Here is an 8,184-nt window from a genome sequence, read left to right on the forward strand (position 1 = left end):
CTCCCTGAAAAGAGTCTCATGCTGCTTGTAGAGTTCCTGGATTGCTTTAGTCTTATATTGTTAAATTATTTCTTTGTATGAGCTTGTTCCCAACCCTTTCCAGGAACTTCTGCCTTCATCTTCCCAGCACTCTTTTTTGTTAGTTTATTTTCCTACCAAATATGGTATTGGGATGAACAAGTAGAAATCTTTTACCGAGACTGTACATGTGTATGAGAGAGGAAATGGAATTAATAGCTTATATAATGGAGGAGTGCTTCATTTAGTATGATTTAGCTACTCAAGGACAAGTTCATGCCCTTTGTCTAAATCTTTTCAAATTAAACTCAGGAGAAAATTAATCGCAGTTATCACAGCTGTTCTGTTTATCTTTCAGGTGACATTTATTAATTCTCCCATCTTATTTTATGTGTGGCCATATTGGTTAGTATTTTAGGACTCAGTATTTGAAATTAACCTCAAGTATTTCACACATTCAGTAAAGCACAGTTCTTAATGGTATTACTTGTCTGAATAACTGTTGGCAGAATTACAACCCCAGGTCTCAATAGGAATGGACATGGGATAGTTAGACTACTTTTATTTTAGAATAGCATGGGCCAGCGGGTCAAGGGAGGGGATTCTGCCACTCTGCTCTGCTCTGGTGAGACCCCACATGGAGTGCTGCATCCAGCTCTGGGGTCCTCAGCACAGGAAGGATGTGGACCTCTTGGAGTGAGTCCAGAGGAGGCCACAGAGTTGATTAGAGGGAAGGAGCACCTCTCCTCTGAGGAAAGGCTGAGAGAATTTGGACTGTTCAGCCTGGAAAAGAGAAGGCTTCAGGGTGACCTGATTGTGGCCTTCCAGTACCTGAAGGGAGCCTACAAGAAAGATGGGGTGAGACTATTTACGCGAGCATGTAGTGACAGGACAAGGGGACATGCATTCAAACTGAAAGAGAGTAGGCTTAAATTAGGTATTAGGAAAAAATATTTACTGTGATGGTGGTGAGGCACTGGAATGGGTTGCTAAGAGAAGTTGAGGATGCCTTTTTCCTGGAGGTGTTTAAGGCCTGCTTGAATGGGGCTCTGAGCAACCTGGTGAGTTGAAGGTGTCCCTGCCCATGGCAGAGGGTTTGGCACTAGATGATCTTCAAGGTCCCCCTCCAACCCAAACTTAAAAAAAAAAAAAAAAAAAAAAGTCCATTGAAATTGAAATAAAACATTTCACTGTATTAAATAAAAAAGCTGTATGTCTAATCTGTTGTGTTGGTTCTAATTCAGGTAGATGATGCTTTAGCAGAGAGTAATTTACAATCACTGTGAATTGTCCATAGGAAGAAACATAAAGCCATTGTTTCCCTTTATCAATTTTTATTCCAGTTAGTGTAATTATTCAGGATAGCATTCACAGAAGCATCTAATCCATTTCTGAATCCCACTAAGCCTTTTGGTTCACTAGTTTAATTTTTGCCTACTACTGCAGATTAATTATGACTTGCCGGTAAATATATTTCCCTTATCAGTTGGCAATTCTTATCAGCATTGTAATTTCATTGCAACAGCCAACTGCTTCCCTATTTAAAAAATTGTTCCAGGAATAACCTGATATCTAGTGTAAATATATTGAGTTTCTGGGGGTTTGTTTTTTGTATTTTTAAAGAAATTAATCACTTAATTTTCTCAGAGCTATCCTGTGATTCATTGTACAGCTGGTTTAGCACTTTTTGTTCTCAGAATAGGTTCCTACTTTGTAGGCAACACTGTATCTGGTTTTGGCCTCTAAATTACATGGTTTTTTCACTTTTATATTCCTTTTCCTTCTAGCCTGTTAGACAATTCCATTTTCCTTCTGATCTCTTTTATTTGATGACACTTACCTACTCAGTGCAGCCCAAAAGGAGTAGATCTGTGCTTGTTGCCAAGGGCTCACTGTCCCTCCTGGTTGCATTTTAGAGTGTTTATTTGACTAGCTCACACTTAGGCTGGTTGGACTGAACATCTTTTGATGATTGGAATATGTTATGGGCTTCTGGAGGACAGCTCCTCATTTATTGTGCAAGGAGTCCAGTGTGTGATGTGAGATTGCTCTTTGGGATGAACTGAAATGTGGTACATGAGGCCAACTTGGAGATTTGTTTCAAAGGAACACTACCAACCTGGAAAAAACATTTTGCTCAGCCACACCGTCAGTGACTTCTGAGAATTGCATCAGCACAAATGTACATTTTACATAGATCTGATAGTAAATGCCATCTGGTAAGATTATTTTCATGTCGTCCTTTAAAAACTTCCCTAATTATCTGCCTTATACATCCCCTACTAGCCCAATCTGCCACCTCCTCATTTAATACTCAGCATATTTTTCCTCCAAATTCTCTTCTCCATCTTAGGTGATGATTTCACATGTGCTATTGTATGAAATACTTTGCTTAAGTCAGAGCAGATGAGATCTACTGCATGTTTTTTCCAGGAAATTACTATTTGAAAAAGAGATATCAGTTCAGTGTGGCACATCTACTCTGCATATTATTCTGCTTCCTGTTTTCATTCTTTAGTACCATGATTTTTTATTTTTCTGAAGCCTTCCATATGACCTGTATCTGACAGGTTTGCAAGTGGACAGATAACTTCTCCTTCTTTCTGCAATTTCATAAATACATACATTTAAAGGATTACTATTTTTAACATACATTTCCTTACCTCTGTCAGCTCAGTTGATTTATTGAAATTCCTTGCTACAACGTGTTTCATGGGCCAATTTCTTCTGTCTATTGTATTGGAGGTTATGTGCCCTCACACTGTGACAGCATTCAGGGCTTGAATTTAGCTTTCTCATAGGTGAGTATTTTCATTGCTTCCATTTTCACAGTTTTCTATCTCCCGTTTCCAGATTTTTTTACCTACTGGTGACCTTTTCTTTGCTATTTCTAATACAGTTAACCTAGCTGAAAAAATGAGGCAGAGTAATCGCTTAGCATATAGGTTTAATCTGGAAAAAACCTGTCACTTTTAGGGGTTTTGAGGCAGGGGTTGTTTAATTTTAAAATGAGTTAAATGGTGGCTGAACATGGCACTTCAGGCTTTGCACTGTGTTCCCACACTCACTGCTTTGTAACATACATTTCCCCACAGTGTTTCCTCACATGAGGTGTTGGGGTTTTTTTTATTTCATTTTGGTGACACTGTCATTAATCCAGCTGGGTCTGGAATTATTTCCAGAAGCTTTGTACAGTCGAGGTGTACATTTGTGTGCTGCTGGCTTAAAAAAAGGTCTGCCTAACCTGAGAGCTAAATCACCAGCCTGGCTGACCTCAATAACTACTTTTCTTCTGAAATTGTCGAAAGTGGTTCAAAAGAGAACAGCAGTTTAGTTGAAGTTCCACTGTAAGTTACCCTTTTTGATTGAAGTTACTTGGATCAGTTTATGAGCACTTGAGTTTCTGGGAGCATCTTGTTTACAGCACACGCAATGCTTAACAAGAGCCAGTTGGTATTTGCTACAGTGATTGTCATAGGGATCTTGTACCTGGGGCTATCTCTGCTCAGTTGTCACACCCACCATTTGCTCCCAGACATTTTTTCTGGAAAATTAAGTTTTATACAAAGTGAAGGTAAAACTTCAAGGTAAAGACAATATTTAACTTGGTTAGCAATCATCTGCTTTTTAATTCAGTCGTCACAGGAAAAAATATTCCTGTACTTCTACCTACTTGTCTTGATTGTCTGGAGGTTTAAAATATTTGTCCAATCTAATTCTGAAAACAGTGAACCAAAACTGTTATCCAAGATGAGAGTATAACATTATTATGGGGACTTAATGGAATATAATATTTTCAGTAATAACCTGTGTAGTTTCCATAGTATAGTCACAAAAGTTCATTTTTGAGTCTGTTAAACATGTATTTTCACCAAGATGCTTTCATAAATGTAATTTTGATATGATCACCATACAGAAGCACTTCACCTAACTCCTTCCAGGATGCATTTTTAGCATTTTTCAGAAATAATTATAAATTTAGTCATGTTTTATTCCACCCTACAGGAATGTTGCTCCAATTGTTGTTGTCATTACTGTCATACTGCAATCACTAGTTTTTCAATGTTCTTGATTGATTCAAATAAAAATATGTGAATGAAAAATATAAAGTCACCTTCTGTCACACAGAGGGTACAATACAGTTAAACTCATCTGGCACCTGTAGAGAATTCATTATCATTTTAACATTGGGAAGCACTCTGATATATGATGTGAGCATACTGTATTACCTCCAGCAAACAAGTGTTCTTTATTATCTCCTTATGGGGATTAGGAAGAGAATTAGATTTATAAGTTCATTAAATGGCAGTACCCTTTGATTCTTGCATAGAGGAGTCAGGAAAATACAATAGATTAGGAGGGGTTAGGAATTGATAAAATGGATGTTAGATTCTCATTAAACTATACTTTCTAAATCCGTATGTCTTATAGCTAACACTGAACTGAAGGGCTCTTGCTTATTGTCACAGAAGACAGCCCTGATCATTCTACTAAGGAAGAAAATACACCTGTTTCTTTTTCACTGAATTTTTTAATGAATGCTTTTGTTCTTATGGCATTGTTACCTACCTCACTGTTATATAAGACTGACGGTTTTGCAAGGTTTTCATGCTTTATCTTAATACCTCACTTTACTCTGTGCTTTCCTTCTGCAGGTAGGACAGGTTAGGGCATCTCTGGAACTCATTAACAACTCTGATATTTACAGTTTCACCTATATCCCAGACTGCCAAGGGACAGATGGGCCTCAGCTCACCCTCTCTTTGTAATATCACAGTGACTCATATGAACTGTGGTTTTTGGACTGCACTAATAGACTAATGGTTTTTAGAGAAACATAACAGACTGTGGCTTCTAGTATCCATTCTGGTAATGAAGCCCTGTGCATCTATGGAATACTTCTCTGTGATTTTCTGTCTGTATTTACTCTTGCCATCTTTCAAGCATCCAGTATCTTGGTGATTGTCTGTGAATGAGCAAGCCATTTGCAGAAGTCAAAATCTCTTCCTGAAAAGAGAAGACAGCAGAAATTTTTCTTGATATGTATTATTGGTAAGTCATTCATTAAGCTTCTGTTCTGTTGCTAAAAGTAGGCTTGGGTGCTTTTTAATAACTGTATGTTTATAATAGTCAGTTACTTTCTCCTCAGAGATCTGCAGATCTTAATTAGTTTGTATTATAAGCAGCTTTCCAGACCTAAGGCAGATGGAAAAAAATGTATCCCTGAGCCCTTTTGTGTCTTACTGACTACCAGAACATATTGAAATGTTTATTTTTGTAAATTATTTAAGTTGAATCACGTGCTAGATCATATATGCATATGAATTTACAGACATAGTCATATATGTATGTACACGCAACATTTTTTATTAGATCTGAAAGCTGATCTGCTTCAGAATATTCTGCTTCTGTTGCTCAGCAGAGATAAACAGCAGGGTGCAAAGGGAGTGGGGAGAGGAAGATGTGTGTCCAAAATAATGGGCTGCCTTTATTCAGTCTTGCCCCAGTGGAATCTGGAAACGGATTAGAGACCGTTGATTTATTTCATATATGCTGCTAAGCTGTAAGTCATATTTTATGATCTTAGGAACATTAGGTACATTGGGAACTTCACAAAGGTGAAAGAAACTTCAGTATCTGTGTTTTGTATAGTAAGGCTTACATCAGTATTGGGTACGGGTAGTCTGCCATATCTCCTGCAAATCCAGTAGCTGATACTACAACTGATTCATCTATCTTAAAATGACATTTAATTTCCAGTAGAATTGCAGAAAATGTCAGTTTTTGGACTTCTGCCTAATAACGCAGGAAAAGCTGAACAGTATCAGAAAAGGCAATACCAACAGGACTAGCAGGATGCAGACCCTGGAATTATCATAAAGTTTCCACTTAATCTCTTCTCTGTCTGAATCAGCATAGTTCAATTTACAGTAAATTCCTTCAGGATTCTTTTGTTACTCAAGCCTGTGGGCATCATCCTAAATCTCAGAATGTAGTACATGCCTTTTTCAATGTGAAGGAACCATCTGTTTTTTCTCCTACTCAAGTAATACTGACAAAGGACATATATAACTGCTGCAATGTTATCTCAAAGGAAAACAACATTTGCTTTCTCCAATGATCATAAGTAACATATTGAAAAGTAGATGAACATCCACAGCAAATATATGGTTGGCTATAACAGAATTTAATTAGTTAAGGTAACGAAATTTCATGTTATATTGGTAGAAGTTAAGGTTCATATCTCCTTTTCTCTTAGCCCTGTCACCTTTCTGTGTTTCCTGTCACAGTGAAGGTTGGCCTTAACAGATAAGAAAATGAGAGGGAAACATTTGGCCAGCAGATTGTCTAAATCCTTCCTGTTTCAGACACCTGCCATTCCAATTTTTATGCTTAAATTAACTGTATTTTCCGTTTGACTTTGCCCATCCTTTTCAAACTATTAATGTTTTCAGTAGGAACAGCAGCATCCTTAGTTGCTCGTGGGGAAGGAAGGATTTAACAGGTACTTAAGGGAATGCAACAACATCAGGGTCATGGCGTTAAACTCAGTCAGAGCAGTGTGTCTGGCACACTCCTTCTTGCAGGAAAGCCTTTCCACTGCAAGAATGGCTGAGTTCATTTATTTTCCATGTCGTTCTACTTCTGTTACAGAATCTCTGCTTATCCTTCATAGCCTGCACCTTACAGTAGTGAATATCACAAGCATTAGGCTACTGATACCCTTGTAAAGGTGCCGCCAAATACAATGCATGCTTGAAAAGATACTAGTTCCTGTTAAAGGTGTCTTTGGAGAATCTGAAATAAAAAGTTCATTTTGCTCTTGGGAGAATGAGTATAGGAAGAAATTTGGCTTTGTAGCACCTCTAGAAAGTTAAACTAAATTGTTTCTGTAGGGTTCATTGAACCATATTACTATGAGCACTCGTAAACTTAAGAGCTGATGCTATTGGCAGTATTTCTAAAGCAATGACAAAAAAACCTGAAAACATCTTATACGTAAGCAACAGGGTGTTTCTCACATTTCATACTAAAAAGACAGAAGTCCCTTCTGTTAATTTTCTCCTGTTTTGCTTGGTTTAAACATTGCATGTGGGATGGAAGGTGATTTGCTTAGTGTTTAGGCCCCTTACAGATACCTCCCTGGCACTGTCTGATTTCCTGAAAGAAAAACTCAACTCAAAACTCGGTAATAGTTATGAGGAAGGTGGCCACAGAACAGCTTTTCTCAACCAGGGAAAGCCTTGGCAGTGCAGGGCAGGGTCTGGAATCTGATTTCAATTTCATCTGTAAGCCTTGAATATAAATATAATAGAGATTGAACAGATAAAGGAAAAAAGAAAGAAAATTTACAGAATTGTTTTGAGTGTGACCATAGCTCTAGATAGACATCAGGATGGAGAAGGAGGCTGGTCCCTTTAGTCATGGGTTTCCTATTTGGTGGAATCATCCTTGCTTCCTCCTAATAAACATGCAATATATTTATTCTCCTTCACTCCTTTGATGAAAAGAAGACAATAGTAAAATATTGAATAAGAGTGAAAGTAAGAGAAATAAGTGATAAAATATCAAAATGGAGTAACTGAAAAGTAGAAGTTTTTGTGAAATGCTTATTTTATAAGAGAAAAGAATGGAGGTGAATTTCTGGTTTTGGTTCCATGCAAAGCTATTAAATAAAGGAATACTTAGCTTTTTTTTTTGCTTTTCTTTCCTTTTTTGCAGGGGCACAGGCTGCACTCCTATGGTCTCTCACATCCTCTTCATTCAGCCAGGTTTAATATACATTTTTCTATAAATGCCACAGCAGGTGACAAATGGAGGTGGACATGAAGTTCTGCAGCAGCCAGCCAAGGAGTGAGAAGCTTGTGTGGGGAGACTGCCTGAGAAAATGGAGGGAAAATTGCCAGAAAGGATCAGAAGTATATGGGAAAAATAAACAGACTGACCGATTGCAGAAAATGTCCATTTTTCTTCCTTAAAGTTAAGCATCATCCCTCGAGAGGGAAAACAGGCAACTGAGACAAAGGGGAAGGTAAGATAGTCCTCCTCCTGGTCCTTGTAACCCAGAAACTTGGTGACAAAAATCACAGATAACTAGTCTGTGAAGAATTACATCTCTCTCACCCAGGAAGTAAGCCTGGGGAATCAGCAAAGACACCACAGACT

Source organism: Corvus kubaryi, unplaced genomic scaffold (genome assembly GCF_017639235.1).
Source record: "Corvus kubaryi isolate FWS band 111438036 unplaced genomic scaffold, C.kubaryi_AGA036_p1.0 split3-73, whole genome shotgun sequence".
Lineage (NCBI taxonomy): Eukaryota > Metazoa > Chordata > Aves > Passeriformes > Corvidae > Corvus > Corvus kubaryi.